The 16,141-nt window shown below is 41.0% G+C and overlaps 1 pseudogene; it reads left to right on the plus strand.

Moving 5' to 3' along the window:
• Window positions 1-16,141, plus strand: part of LOC101397511 (NEDD4-binding protein 2-like) — a 116,868-nt pseudogene that overhangs the window by 15,920 nt on the left and 84,807 nt on the right.

Consider the following 16,141-nt stretch of genomic DNA (forward strand, 5'->3'; position numbering starts at 1 on the left):
CCTCATCAGATGAAGAGAGGATGAATCCATATCTAGAGGAGACCAGCAAGGTGTCATGCTGACTGTACTGTGGACAGTACCTGCTTGTGAAGTCTAGTGTGACTGTCTGACTCCTGAATAGAGTGGAGACCTGCAGGGCAGGGCTGTTGTCTGCTCTGTGCGTTGGATTATCGTCAGTGCCTAGAAAAGTGCCTGAATCTGGTGGGGCTTCCTATGGATTCAATGAATGAATGAGCTCCAACCAGCCCCATCACATATATTTGAGGGGGCCTGGGGCCCCCTCACTCACCAGAGGAATCCCAGATCTGGCTTCACCTAAGACATGGACCCTTGGATGGAATCTCCAGTTTCATTTTCAAGTGGAAAAACAGCTGAGCCCAAGGCAGTGCCCTGAAAGCACTTGAGTCCTTACAACAACTCTATGTGGTTGATCCTCAATTCACCTCACTGTTCCAAGGAGGAAACTGAGACTCAGGTCGGTGTAGTGATATTCCCAAGACGCACATCTTGTAGGCGGCCGAATCACCACTGTGCTGTGGTGGGATAAGGTGCTCAATTTTTAAACAGCAGGTCTAGCGCCTGTTGTGTGGTAGCAAATGCTCTGTAGGTGCACAGGAATGTGGGGACATAGGTAGGGTCGCTGCCCAGGAAGGCAGGCACCAGATGTTCCACTAGCTTCTCTAGCTTGCTGGCCTAGACAGTCCACAGCCTGTGGGTCTCTTTCTTGTTCACTGTTGATGAATTTTCACCCTGGGGTGGGACAGAGGAGGGTCATACAGTCAGCGGCAGCACCATGGACCACCAGGAGGGTTGGGGCTGGAGCTCACACTGAACCCCGAAGCCCACAGTGACTTGTGGCAAGAGGCGGGACATGAGTGCCCATGACAGGAAAAAGGTTCTTGACATTACAAGTAGAATTCGGGGTGAGGAATGACAAATCCCATGAGTCTCTTAGGTCAGTTTGTTAGCTAAGTGTTGACAGCACCTCTCTGCACTAATAGTATCATCCTTGTGATTTCTGACATAACAGCCCATTGTAGAGTTGAGAACACAGAGTATTTTCCTGGTATGGGAGTGATGAGGGTAATAGGAGATGTAGGAGGTTCATAGCAGCACTGTTGAAATCACCACAGAACATTCCACAAAGTGAAGGACTGAATCGCTGTGCTAACCGGTCTTTCTTCTGGAATGTTGTGCAGATCAGTGAGGCCCCCGCTGATGACCTGGATGAGCCAGAGGGATATGTTCTTCGGGACAGCAAATTACAGACCAACAGACATAATAGCATGAGCCCCATGTCCTTTTGGGTAAAGGCATCTCTGCTATTCATGATGATGTGTAAGATTTGGGGAAGGTGTGGAAGGACTGTCAGGCCAACATGGACATTAGGGGATGGGAGTTGAAACAGAAAAATCTGCAGAAAATGCAAAAAATCTCTTGCCTGAACATGAGGTGAAATGATATAAAAGTCTCTTTTCTGCTATTTCTAAAATATGTGGACAGTGACTTCGCATTTGGCCAAGGCAGGGGCTAGGCAGTGAGGGTTGGTTGCGTGAGGAGAGGGGGATCCAGATTCCTTTGGGAGCAGGGCTCTAGGAGGGAGCCCAGGGGACGATCAGGGCTTTCTGGGAGGTGGGCCCTCTTTGGCTGTCCTAGGGCCCTGTGAGTTGTGTCTCCTCAGCTGCTGCACTCACCCTAGTGAGCACTGGACTCTGTTGGTGCTGTGGGGCATGTTTATCTCCTGCAGGGACATGGAGTAGAGGACCCTGTTGATCAGCTCCTCTCCCATCTCCTGTGGGGACCTCTGTAAAGACAGTGCCTGGCAGTGAGGGGGAAACATTCAGAGCCTTGTCTGGATGTCTTTTCTGGCTCTCACACCCATGTGACTCTCTCCACTCCAGACACACACACACTACAGTCTGCATGGTCCTCCACCAAGGAGTGAAAACAGATGACAGCCTGGATTAATGTTGGTACAGGTAAGAGGCACCTCAGGAATCCCTTTTCCACTATTCCAGCCCTATCCTGGGGTGTGAACATGACATGTCCACCAGGTTGTCAACTGCCCAACAACCTGTTTATCCCAAGGCCAGATCCTCTCTACATGTCCCTCTTCCACCCACACTGATGAGTGAGGGTGGGGTCTGACCAGGGAGGGTCTAGGGCAGTGACCTGGCCTAGATTGGTCTGACCTAGGCCACCTTGAATTACCTTAGGGGACCTCTTGGCAAATGGCCAGAGGAGTCAGGGATGAGGGTTGAGCCGTTGACTGCAGCATCTGAAAAAGCTCTGACTCCTTGGTGCCCAAAAGCCAGAACTCTAGTTAATGGGATAAAAGCAGGAGAACATCTTTCATTATTGAGTGTCTCCAGCCAAGTGAGCTGTGCATGAGGCTGTCCCTAGAATGTGGGTGCCCGGTTATGAGGGTTCCAGGTTCTGTTGGGGTCTATTGTCAAGGGATTGACTTCACTTCCTGGAGTCCTCTTCCTGAGTCCCCTTCTCAGATAACGCATATCCAAGTAGTCCTCTGGGATGCTGACTGCTCAGATCTCTTCTCCATGCAATACCATATCTGTACACAGTTACTCCAACACACCATCTTCACAGACCCCTGGGAAGGTCTGGGTGCAGCCAGGGTACCAGATTTGAGACAGACCTGGCTTCAGACACAACTCCTCATTCCTACCTGTTCTTGATCTTCAATAATCCTTTGTGCCTCTCAGGGCCTTCTGTCTCCTATCTGCAATACTGGGATTATTCTAGCATGTACTTCCTAGGGATGTCCTCAGGCGTATGTGGGATAACACCTGTAGAATCGGAGGAGTGTTGTCACCTGTAGGTAATGCCTCCAACCTCTCTTTTCTTTCTCCTGTCACCTCCTCTGTGTCTCTTTCTCATATGATCACACTCTACAGTCCTTATATTTAATGTCACTGTGTGTATGACATTAAATATGTGTGTGTGTGTGTGTGTGTGTGTGGTGTGAGTCTGGCAGTGCTCATGTTCTTAATGCCCAGACAAAAATGACCCCCACATACAGAAGGATGGGCAAAAGTTTCCCAAAATCTTAGGGTTTCTAATTTCCAAAGCAAACCCTATTGAAGGGGTTGGAGCCATGTCCTAGAAGCTTGGAATATACCCTCACCTCTGGACTCTGCCTGCAGTGTGCTGTGGGTCAGTCCCTGCCTCTCTGTGGGCCCCAGGTTCCCAATTATATGATGAAGGATTAAATTCAGGACTGCATATGCATGAGATCAGCAAAAAGGGAGGACCCAGCTCCCTTCACCATAGGTGTAATGTAGACAGGGGTTCCCCTGACCTGTGCTCCGTCTCAGAGAAAAACTTGCCAAATATCCATCTAGGCTTCTGAATGTTCACCATCACCCATATGCCAGCTCCTGTCCCATAACTGTATGCAGACCTTTCCAGAGCTCCCTGAGAAAGCCTGGGAGCATCCAAGGCTCCGACTTTGAGGACACACAGCTGGGTTCATACTTGGCTCCACCTTGTTACCAACTGTGATTCTGGTCAAGACACTGAAGCTGTTGGGGTCTTCACCTTCACCTCACAATCACTCCCTATGATCATGACCTCCTGATCTACACATCCTTATAGAGTGTGAACTGCACTTTGAGTGTGGACTGGACTTAGTGATTCACTTCTATTCCATCGAAGATGGCAAAGTGATGCAATGTCTCTTCCAAGATTTTGGTATAAAACCTCAGTGCTTAACTTTTTGTTCACTCTGACCTGTGTTCTCTCTCTTTTTCTCTCTCTCAAATCCCTCAGCTTGGGGAACAAGCCTCTGTGTTATGAGATGCAATCTAGAGAGCCCCATGTGGCCTAGCCCTGAGGGAGACCAAGAGACAGAGATGCACAGAGGCCTTCAGTCTGAACAAGATCCTGCCAGTACCCCTGAGTAAGCTCAGACCCTGAATGAAGCAGATTCTGCCTCAGTTGAGACCACAGCCCAGACCTCCTGAGAGACTCTGGCAGAAGCACCCAGCTGAGCGCTGCTGGATTCCTGTTCCACTGACACTGTAAGAGTATAAATGTTTGTTGGTTAAGCCACTCAGGTTGGGAAAATGTTGTCAGAGTGCAATAGCAATAGATCACTACTACTGTCCTCCTGCCCCAGGCCTTAGCCTTCTCCCTCCTTCCCCTACTATCCTCCCAAGCTCCCTCCAGCCACACCAACCTCCAGTCTAACCTCCTCCCTGTCCAAAATCACTTCTGCCTCCAAGAGTCACACTGTTGTGCCTTCTGCCAGGCTAACGATACCTGGATTTATGCAGGGTTGGCTCCTTCCTGTCATGCTACTAGAAATATAAATGTCACCTCTGTGCAGCCTTTTCAGAGCTCTCACGTAGTGGAACCAGGCACCCTATTGTAGCACCTATTTTTTTTTCTATATAACATTTGCTCTTTTCATTCACTGGCTTTTGTTTTTGCACTTTTTACATCTTCCCCTCCAGACCGTGAGCTCCTAGAGGGCAAGGACCTTGTTGGGTCTTTCCGGCACTGGCACTATTTGAGTGCTCAGAGCACAGTTGCTGAACGAATAGAAGAGAAAATCTGTCCCACCACTGACATGCTCAATTATTAGAGCTAGATTCACTTCCGTCCTTTCAAATGGACTAGGGTGATAGCTAAGTTAATCCTGTGATTTAAACTTTTTATAGGTATATTATTTTATGATGATTTACCAGATAACTCCCCCCAAATTGGTAGCACATGACTATATATTTTCCCACCCAACAGTGCTGGGTGTGTTCAGGTTGGAGAGACCACACTCTTTCATGTGGTCCTTCAGGAACCCACTGTTCTTCTGTCATGTGCCTTCTCCATCCCTAGGACATCATCCACATCTGCATCCATGAGCATCAGGGGAAATAACATAAAGAAATGCAGCAGAAGATTTTTATCAGCCAGGTCTCGAATGGCACACATCAGTTCCTCTGCTCTTCCATTGGCAAAGACATGGTCACATGGCCGTGTGGGAGGCTGGAATATGGAGTCCAGCTGTGTGCCCCAAGAAGGGGAGAATGGATTTGATGGACAATGAAATTTCTCTGCAATAATGACTAATTCATTTAGATTTGTTATGTGTTTCAAATCTTTATTGATTTTTACCATATGCTAAGCACTGTGCTAAGAGCTTGATGGAGAATTCATTGAGCAGTATCTTGCCCTGGGAGAAGTTCCCAATCTACAAAGGGAGACTGGACATAGTGTGAAGTGCCTGCCATCCTCAGAGAAAAGGATAAAGTGAAGGTGGTCTGGAAGTTCAGTGAGTAATTCTAGACTTGGAAGTTACCACGAGCTCATATCAATTGAGCTCCCCTTTCAGACATAATCAAGATATGGTTGGTGAAGGAGGATGACAGCAGGAACTATAGACACAATTAATTATGTCCGAGATATAATTAGGAATACCAGGCAGCCATTAAAATCATATATTCAAAAATTTGAAAGGGCAGGGATAACTATTCATATTAAATAAAAAATGACAGGATATTAGGTGATCCCATTTTTGGGAAAACTATGTAACGAAATTTAGATGAAAGTATAAAAGTATGTAGAGTGATAGTTTTCCAATTTTCTAAAATGTTTTTTGTTAATTTAATGAAAGGATTCCATAAATATGTGCTTTATTGTGATATGTATAAAAAACATTGATAAACACATAGATACATACACACATGCGTGCATATATAGACAGGTAGATAAAGGGATATATAGATGCATAGAGTCTATAGAGCTCTTGTCCTGATTGTCAGTTGAACATATCTCACTGGATGTCCTTTGTCATTCCAAATTCAAAACGTACAAAACTAATTTTTAAAAGATTGTCTCGCCCCAAACCATTTTCTTTTGTTTTTTTTCCTTTGAGGTAACAATGGTTTATAACATTATGTAAATATCAGATATACATTATTATATTTCGACTTACGTATATGCTACATCGTGCTCACCACCAAAAGTCTAGTTGCTATCTGTCATCATAGAAACATCCCCTTTTACCCTTTTTGCCCTCCTTCTCCTCACCCTCCCCCACTCCATTTCTGTATCTATGCGTCTGCTGTTGTTTGTTGTTGTCTTTGTTTCCCTATATGAGTGAAATCATATGGTATTTGTCTTTCTTCATCTGACTAATTTGGCTCAGGATAATAGTTTCAAGTTCCATCCATGTGTTCACAAATGGCAAGATTTCATCTTCTTTATGGTTGAGAGTATATGTATATGTATATGTATATGTATATATACAACATCTTCTTTATCCATTCATCTGTTGATGGGCACTTAGGTTGTTTCTAAGTCTTGACTATTGTAAATAATAGTGCAATGAACATAGGGGTGCATGTGTCTTTTCAAATTACTGTTTTCATGTTCTCTGGATAAATACTCAGAAGTAGAAAAGAAGGATCATATGGTAGTTCTATTTTTAATTTTGGGGGGAATCTCCATACTGTTTTCCATAGTGGCTGCACCAATTTACATTCCCACCACTAGTGTATGAGAGTTCCCTTTTCTCCACGTCCTATCCAGCACTTATTTCCTGTCTTTTTAATAATAGCCACTCTGATGGGTGTGAGGTGATATCTCATTGTAGTTTTGATTTGCACTTCCCTAATAATTAGTGATATTAACTATCTTTTTGTGTACCTGTTGGCCTTCTGTATATCTTCTTTGAAAAATTTTGTGTTCAAACTGTCTGCCCATCTTTTAATCGAATTGTTTGTTTTTTGTTGTTGAGTTGTATGAGTTATTTATATATTTCGGATATTAAACCCTTATCAAATATATGATTTGCAAATATATTCTCCCAATTGGTAGCTTATCTTTTTGTTTTACTGATGGTTTATTTTCTGTGGAGAAGCTTTTTTATTGTTTTTTTGTGAGGAAGGTTAGTCCTGAGCTAACATCCTTTGCCAATCTTCCTCTTTTTGCTTAGGAAGATTGGCCATTGGCTAACATCTGTGCCCACCTTTATCTACTTTATATGGGAATGTGGGACACTGCCACAGCATGACTTCACAAGTGGTGTGTCAGTCCGCACCTGGGATCCGAACCTGCGAACTCTGGCCTCCAAAGTAGAGCGTGCCAACTTAACCGCTATGCCACTGGGCCAGGCCCCTGGAGAAGCTTTTTCTTTTGATGTAGTCCCATTTGTTTTTTTTTCTGTTTGTTTCCTTAGATAATTGTCTGGAAATGTCCTTATCCCTTTCTTTTTGAATCTCCGGTAATTGATCCCCTATTAATTCTATTTTGAATGTATTTACTGACACATTATATTTTGATATGCTCAAAATATCCCATCTTACTATTCTCAAGAGTAACAGATGAGAGAGAGAGAGAGAGAGCAATCCTCATGATTCGTAACTAACACTCTCTCAAACCATCATGTTTTTCAACGCACCTTTTATGCAAATAAATATTGTTTCTTTTTTTATTGACTTAATGAATAACTTTAATAAAATATTAACTGCCGAAAAGGTATCATAATTTTATTTTTATTGCGGTAATATTGGTTTATAACATTACATAAATTTCAGGTATACATCATTATATTTTGATTTCTGTATAGATTACATCATGGTCACCACCCAAAGATTAATTATAGTCCATCACCACACACATATGCCTAATCACCTTTTTCGCCCTCCTCCCTCTCTCCTTCCCCTCTAGTAACTACCGATCCGATCTCTGACTCTATGTCCTTGCTTGTTGTTGTTTTTGTCTTCTACTTATGAATGAGATGATACAGTATTTGACTTTCTCCCCCTGACTTATTTTGCTTAGCATAATATCCTCAAGGTCCATCCATGTTGTCACAAATGGCTGGTTTTCATCATTTCATATGGCTGAGTAGTATTCCATTGTGTATATACACCACATCTTCTTTATCCATTCGTCCATTGATGGGCACTTAGGTTGCTTCCAAGTCTTGGCTATTGTGAATAGTGCTGCAGTGAACAAAGGGGTACATGTATCTTTATACATTTGTATTTTCATGTTCTTTGGATAAATACCCAGCAGTGGAATATCTGGATCATATGGTAGTTCTACTCTTAACTTATTGAGGTATCTCCATACTGTTTTCCACAGGGCTGTATCAGTTTACACTCCCACCAGCAGTGTATGTGAGTTCCCTTCTCTCCACATCATCTCTAACACTTGCTGTTTCCTGTCTTGTTAATTATAGCCATTCTGATGCGAGTGAGGTGATATCTCATTGTAGTTTTGATTTGCATTTCCCTGATAGTTAATGCTGTTGAACATGTTGCATGTACCTGTTGGACATCTGTATATCTTCTTTGGAGAAATATCTGTTCAGATCTTTTGCCCATTTTTAATTGAGTTGTTAGTTTTTTTGTTGTTGAGTGTTTGACTTCTTTATATATTTTGGAGATTAACCTCTTATCAGCTATATGTTTTGCAAATACATTCTCCAAATGGTTAGTTTGTCTTTTAGTTTTTTTGATGGTTTCCTTTGCTGTGAAGATGCTTTTTAATTTGATGTAGTCCCATTTGTTTATTTTTTCTAGTGTTTCTCTTGCCCAGTCAGACATGGTACTTGGAAATATGTTGCTAAGACCAATGTCGAACAGCATACTGCCTATGTTTTCTTCTAGAAGTTTCATGGTTTCAGGTTTTACATTTAAGTCTTTAATCCGTTTTGAGTTAACTTTTGTGTGTGGTCTAAGATAATGGTCTATTTTCATTCTTTTGCACGTGGCTGTCCAGTTTTCCCAACACCATTTATTGAAGAGACTTTCCTTTCTGCATTGCGTGTTCTTGGCTCCCTTCAAAAATGAGCTGTCCAGAGATGTGTGGGTTTATTTCTGGGCTCTTCATTCTGTTCCACTGATCTGTGTGTCTCTTTTTGTGCCAGTACCATGCTGTTTTGGTTACTATAGCTGTGTAGTATATTTTGAAATCAGGAAGTGTGATATCTCCAGCTTTGTTCTTTTTTCTCAGGATTCCTTTGGCTATTTGGGGTCTTTTGTTGTTCCGTATAAATTTTAGGATTTTTTGTTCTATTTCTGTGAAAAATGTTGTTGGAACTTTGGTAGAGATTGCATTGAATCTGTAGATTGCTTTAGGAAGTATGGACAGTTTATCTATCTAATTCTTCCAATCCAAGAGCACGGAATATCTTTCCATTTCTTTGTGTCTTCTTCAATTTCTTTCAACAGTGTTTTATTGTTTTCAGTGTACAGATCTTTCACCTCTTTGGTTAAGTTTATTCCTAGGTATTTTATTCTTTTTGTTGCAGTTGTAAATGGGATTGTATTCTTAATTACTATTTCTGCTACTTCATTGTTAGTGTATAGAAATGCAACTGATTTTTGTATATTGATTTTGCATCCTGAAGCTTTACTGTATTCATTTATTATTTCTAAAAGTTTTTTGGTGGATTCTTTAGGGTTTTCTACGTATAAAATTATGTCATTTGCAAATAGTGACTATTTCACTTCTTCCTTTCCAATTTGGATCCATTTTGTTTCTTTTTCTTGCCTGATTGCTCTGGCTGGGACTTCCAATACTATGTTAAATAGGAGTGGTGACAGTGGGCATCCTTGTCTGGTTCCTGTTCTTAGAGGGATAGCTTTCATTTTCTCACCATTGAGGATGATATTAGCTGTGGGTTTGTCATGTATGGCCTTTGTTATATTGAGGTACTTTCCTTCTATACCCATTTTATTCAGTTTTTATCATAAAAGGGTGATACATCTTATAAATTTTCTCCATAATTGATTGAGATGATCACGTGGTTATTTTTAATTTTGTTATGTTTAATGTAGTATATAACATTGATTGATTTGTGGATGTTGAACCATCCTGTATCCCTGGAATAAATCCCACTTGATCATGGTGTATGATCTTTTTAATGTATTGTTGTATTCAATTTGCTAGTATTTTGTTGAGATGATGTTCATCGATGTTCATCAGTGATACTGGCCTGTAGTTTTCTTTTTTTGTGTTGTCCTTGTCTGGTTTTGGTATGAGGGCAATGTTGGCTTCATAGAATGAGTTAGGAAGTCACGCTCCTCTTCTTCAATTTTTTGGAACAGTGTGGGAAGGATAGGTATTAAGTCTTCTTTGAACATTTGGTAGAATTCACCAGGGAAGCCATCTGGTCCTAGAGTTTTATTTTCTGGGAGTTTTTTGATTACTGTTTCAATCTCCTGACGTGATTGGTCTATTCAAATTCTCTATTTCTTCTTGATTGGGTTTTGGAAGGTTGTATGATTCTAAGAATTTATCCATTTCTTTTAGATTATCCAATTTGTTGGCATATAGCTTTTTGTAGTAATCTCTTATAATCTTTTGTATTTGTGAGGTGTCCGTTTTGTAATTTCTCCTCTTTAATTTCTGATTTTATTTATTTGAGCTCTCTCTCTTTTTTTCTTGGTGATTCTAGGTAAAGGTTTATCAATTTTGTTTATCTTTTCAAAGAACCCACTCTTGGTTTCATTGATTTTTTCCAAATCTCTATTTCATTTACTTCTGCTCTGATTTTTATTATTTCCTTCCCTCTACTGATTTTGGGCTTTGTTAGTTCTTCTTTTTCCAGTTGTTTTAGGTGTACAGTTAGTTAGTTTGTTTATTTGAGACTTTGCTTAAGGTAGGCCTGTATTGCTACAAACTTTCCTCTTAGAACCACTTTTGCTGTATCCCATAAATTTTGGCATGTCTTGTTTTCATTTTTATTTATCTGCACGTATTTTTTGATCTCTCCTTTGATTTCTTCATTGACACAATCATTGTTCAGTAGCATTTTGTTTAATTGCCACATGTTTGTGGCTTTTCTGATTTTCTTCCTGTAGTTGATTTCTAGTTTCACACTATTGTGGTCAGAAAAGATGCCTGTTATTATTTTAATCTTCTTAAATTTATTGAAACTTGTTTTGTGGCCTAATATGTGATCAATCCTGGAGAATTTTTCATGTGCATTTGAAAAGAATGTGTATTCTGTGGTTTTTGGATGGAATGTTCTGTATATATCTGCGAAGTCCATCTGTTCTAATGTGTCATTTAAGGCCAGTGTTTCCTTATTGATCTGTTTGGATGATCTATCCATTGGTGTAAGTAGAGTGTTAAGTCCCCTACTATTGCTGTGTTGCTATTTCTCCTTTTATGTCTGTTAATAATTGCTTTATATACTTAGGTGCTCCTATTTTGGGTGCATAAAATATTACAAGATATTACAATCCAACACTTGTCAGATTATTCCTTTCTCATTATGTAGTCTCCTTCTTTGTCTCTTATTACAGTTTTTGTTTTAAAGTCTATTTTGACTGATATAAGTATTGCTCTCCCTGCTTTCTTTTCATTGCCGTTTTCATGGAGTATATTTTTCCATCCTGTCACTTTCAATTTGTGGGTGTCTTTAGGTCTGAAGAATGTCTCTTGTATCCAGAATATATACGGGTCTTGTTTTTTTATCCAATCAGCCACCCTATTCCTTTTGATTGTAACATTTAGTCCATTGACATTTAAAGTAGCTATTGATAACTATGTACTCATTGCCATTTTGTTACTTTTTTTCTGGATGTTTTAGTAGTTCTTCTCTGTTCCCTCCTTTTCACCTGCTCTCCCCCTTGCAGTTTGATGGCTTTCTTTAGTATTACGTTTGGTTTCCTTTCTCATAATTTTTTGTGTATTTATTATAGGTTTCTGGTTTGTGATTACCGTGAGTTTCATATATAATAAGCTGTGTATATAGCAATCTATATTAAGTTGATGGTCTCTTTAGTTTAAGCTCTTTCTAAAAGCTCTACTCTTTTACTCCCCTTCTCCCATATTTTACGTTTTTGGTATCATATCTAACCTCTTTGTGTGTGTGTGTGTGTGTGTGTATCCATTACACTATTATCATGGAAATAGGTGGCTTTAGTACTTCTGTCTTTTGACTTTCATATTATCTTCATAGATGGTTGATCTGCTACTTTTACTGTATTTTTGCCTTCACCAGCGATTTTATTGCTTTTTTTTTTTATAGTTTTCTTATTCCTATTTGTGGTCTTCTGTTTCCCACTTAAAGAAGTCCCTTTAGCATTTCTTGTAAGACTGGTTTCTTGGTGATAAACTCCTTTAGTTTTTGCTTGTCTGGGAAAATCTTTTATCTCTCCTTCCATTCTGAATGATAACCTTGCTGAGTAGAGTGTTCTACGCTGTAGGTTTTTTCCTTTCAGCACTTTATATATATCATACTACTCCCTTCTATCCTGTAAAATTTATGCTGAGAAGTCGGTTGATAGGCTTATGAGGTTTCCTTTGTATATAACTTGTTGTCTTTCTCTTGTGGCTTTTAGGATTCTCTCTTTATCTTTAGTTCTTGACATTTAAGTATGATGTGTCTTGGTGTGGGCCTCTTTGGGTTTGTCTTGTTTGGTGCGCTCTGTGCTTCCTGTACCTGGATGTCTGTTTCCTTCCTTAGGTTAGGAAAGTTTTCAGCTATTACTTCTTCAAATAGATTCTCTGCCCCTTTGTCTCTCTCTTCTTTGGGGACACCGATAATACAAATGTTTGTGTGCTTGATGTTGCCCCAGAAGTCCCTTAGACTGTTCTCATTCTTTGTAATTCTTTTTTTCTTTTATCTCTTCAGCTTGGGTGATTTCCTCTAGTCTTTCGTTCAGCTTAGTGGTCTGTTCTTCTGTATCATCTACTCTGCTATTGAGTCCCTTTAGTGAATTTTTCATTTCTAGTATCATGTTCTTCATATCTGATTGGTTCTTTTTATATTTTCCAATTCTTTATTGACGCTCTCACTGAGTTCATCCATTATTCTCCCAAGATAAGTGAGTATCCTTATGACCTTTTGTTTGAACTCTTTGTCAGTGAGGTTGTTTATTTCTGTTTCATTTAGGTCTTTTTATGGGGTTTTGTCCTGTTCCCTCACTTGGAAAGTATTCCTTTGCCTCCTCATTTTGCCTCTTTCTCTGTACTTATATTAATGTATTAGGTAGGTCCGCTACATCTCCTGATCTTGGAGTGGTGGTGTTATGTAAGAGATGCCTTATGATGCCCATCAGTGTGCTTCCCTCTTGTCACTAGTTCCAAATGTTTCAGGAGTGACCCCTCTGTAGGCTACATGTGTCCTTCTGTTGTAGCAGGGTTGCTCTTGCTACAGCTGCCCAGGTAGGCTAGGCTTTCCCCTTGGTTGGCTAGTTATAATGCTCTGCTTTGTGTGGCTGCTATGGACCCTTCAGTCACTTTATCGGGTGTGGGGGAACCGCAGCACAGTTGCCTGCAAGGTTTAATGGCACATTCTTGTTGCACTGTTTCTGTTAAGTGAGTAGACCCCATGTGTGGCTGGTTGCTGGGCTCACAGGCTTACAATTGCTGTAGGCCTTGGACCTACAAGGCTCTTTTCAGCTCTCTCTCTGAAGATTGCTGGTAAGTGGGACTGGCCCCAGGTATGGTAGCACGCAATTGTTTCAGGCTTCCGAAGGTGGAGCCGATCCCCTATGTGGCTGTTTGAGAAACACAAGTCTTCTGCAGCTGAGAAGCCCCACCGCCCACAGGGCCACACACACTGTCAACACAGCCCTGCCCCGTGCTCATGCCCCCACCCCCTGAAGCAGACCCAGTTTCCCCACTGTGGAGACCCCACACACTCCACCCACTCCTCACACACAGCCTGCTATGCAGAGGCAGACCCACTTGCTGGGCTGCAGAGGATCCAGGCACCCAGCCCATCAGGCCTACAAGTTGCCCAAGGGCTTGCTGTTGTGAGGGGCCACTTCCTAGGCAGGCTGCCTGCCCTGACTCAGCTGGATTAAATCAGGGCTCTAGTGGGTGGGGCAGACCCTGGGCTGAGGCAGGGGAAGAACTCCAATGGCATCTGCCAGCATCTGTGTCAGCATGCCTGTACTAGGTCACAGTAATGGCTGCCACCAATATCTGAGTCCCTGGAGAGGTCGCATCTCTCACAGAGATACACCCAGAGCCTGTCAGGTGAGTCTCTTTTCACCAAAGGACTGCACACCTTTCTTTCTGGTGATTTTAGGTTGCTTTCTGAAATGGGTGGATTTGTGGGCCTTTTAAGAGCCAGTTTTTTCCCCTTATGTCCTATAGCTTTTCTGGAGGTATTCCCCATTGTTAGTAGCCAGAAAAGCCAGATATTATGACACTTGTCTCAGTTGTGCTGAGTCCAAAGGATGCTTATAGCTGTAACTCTCTCCTACTCAGATCCCCCACTCCTCCAGGGAATGCTTTGAACCTTAGGATTACTCCTGGCTGGCCATGAAGTGCTGAGGCTTGAAAAGGTGACTTTTGTTTTCTCCAGAAAGGAATCTTTGCCTCTTCCACCTCACTCAGGAGTGTCCCTTATTGCAGGGGTTGTTTTTATCCAATTTTCAGTTCTCTGTCAGGGCTAATTGTTCCAAGAGTAGTTGTAAATTTGTTGTGTCCATGGGAGGAGGTGAGTTAAGAGTCTGCCTATGCTGCCGTCTTGAGGCCAACATCCTTATGTTTCTAAAACATAGATTTAATTGTCATTTCCCTGCCCCAAATATTTACATGGCTCCATTCAACCTACATGATAAGATTCAAGTTATTAGCATGAAATTAAATATCCTTCATGGTCTGATTTTCTCAAACATTATTTCCAGCCTTAATTGCCTAACTCTGCCTTACATTCTTTCCTTAACTCCATGTAGGATCTGCAGTACTTGCTCTCTATAAACACCCTGGACATCCATCTCTGTGAATTGCTCATGTTGTGCTCTCTGCTCAGAATGGTCCTTTCTGTACTTCTTTCCATTTTTGTGCTTCAGTCCTCCAAGGTCACTTTCAGGGTCAATTCCTGGATGATACTCTTCCTTAATTACCCAGATTGATCTCATTTCTTTCCTTGAAATCCTGAGAGTTTTATCTTTGTTTTTGTTTTAATGAAATGGGACATTTTCTTTTTGTGATATAGTTATATGAATGTTTGATTTCCTCTAAAAGACTTTAAATAACAAGAGGACATGATGCATACTTGACAAATTGTGTTGTTGTTGTTTTGCTATTTTCTATTCTGTCCCATTTCCTTTCAATGGAATTGCTTGCCCTTGCGTGTCCTGGGAATATATAACTCCATTATTGTGTTCAGTACCTCCTATTTTCGTTTACTGAGATATTCTATTTAGTCAGTTCAACTTTTTATACTGCCCTTTTTCTTCTCTAATTCTCTGATATGTAGCTGGCTCTTTAGATGGACTTTTGATACATCACTTATATGTCTGGGCTTTGAGGACCTGTGTTAAACATGCTACCTCAACATGTCCTTTATACTTCCATCTGACACTGTACTAGTCACTACAAACGCTGACACTGTACTAGTCAAGCCTCTGAAGACAAACAAAAAATCCAAATTTACCCACACTAGGGAATTTCTATTAAGAATTTAGGTAGCTTACAGAATTGATGTTAAGTTTTCAGTAAAAGTCAGAAAATGGGCAGAAACCAAAAGAAGCATAGCAGTCAGAATAATAGACAAAATTATGCCACAGAAAAAGCCAGCTGCTATAGGACATTGCTCTCTCTCTTATATAGTGGACCCCACGGCTGCTATCCATTTCTCAGTGTCCCTGTTGCTTGTCATGACTTATTTGAGACTGAAAATATTGTACAGAGACCTCTGATTGGTTGGCTTATGATTCAGGCATAAGTAGCAGCTGCCATGGTTGCAGAGAGATTGTATCTGGACATTTTTCTGCTTGTAATGATATCCATAGAGATTGCACAGTGAGTATTTGGGCACCTTGAAGAATTTCCAGATGTTCTCGGGTTTGAAAAATTACAAATGTCCAAAACTCCATCCCTTTGGTTGTGCAACATCCTTACACACCCTTCCTATCCTAAAAATATACCTAAACAGAAATTTACTTCATAAAATGGAAAATGTGCCCTTACTCTCTCCCCCAAAAGAAACATCAGGAAATCTCATCAGTGCTACATGCAGCAACCAATTTACATATCTAGTAGCTATTCCTTTCCTAGTTTCATCAAAATATTCTTGGAATATCTCTCACACAACAATATGCAGAAATAACAGCAACAAACACACTTTTAATTCTGGCAATGATTAGCTTTTTTTAGAATAAGCATTCCGCCAAGAGAGCTACTTTTTATTTAAAAAGAA

Source organism: Ceratotherium simum, chromosome 3, assembly GCF_057802395.1.
Source record: "Ceratotherium simum simum isolate JZ-2026a chromosome 3, ASM5780239v1, whole genome shotgun sequence".
In the NCBI taxonomy this organism is placed as follows: domain Eukaryota; kingdom Metazoa; phylum Chordata; class Mammalia; order Perissodactyla; family Rhinocerotidae; genus Ceratotherium; species Ceratotherium simum.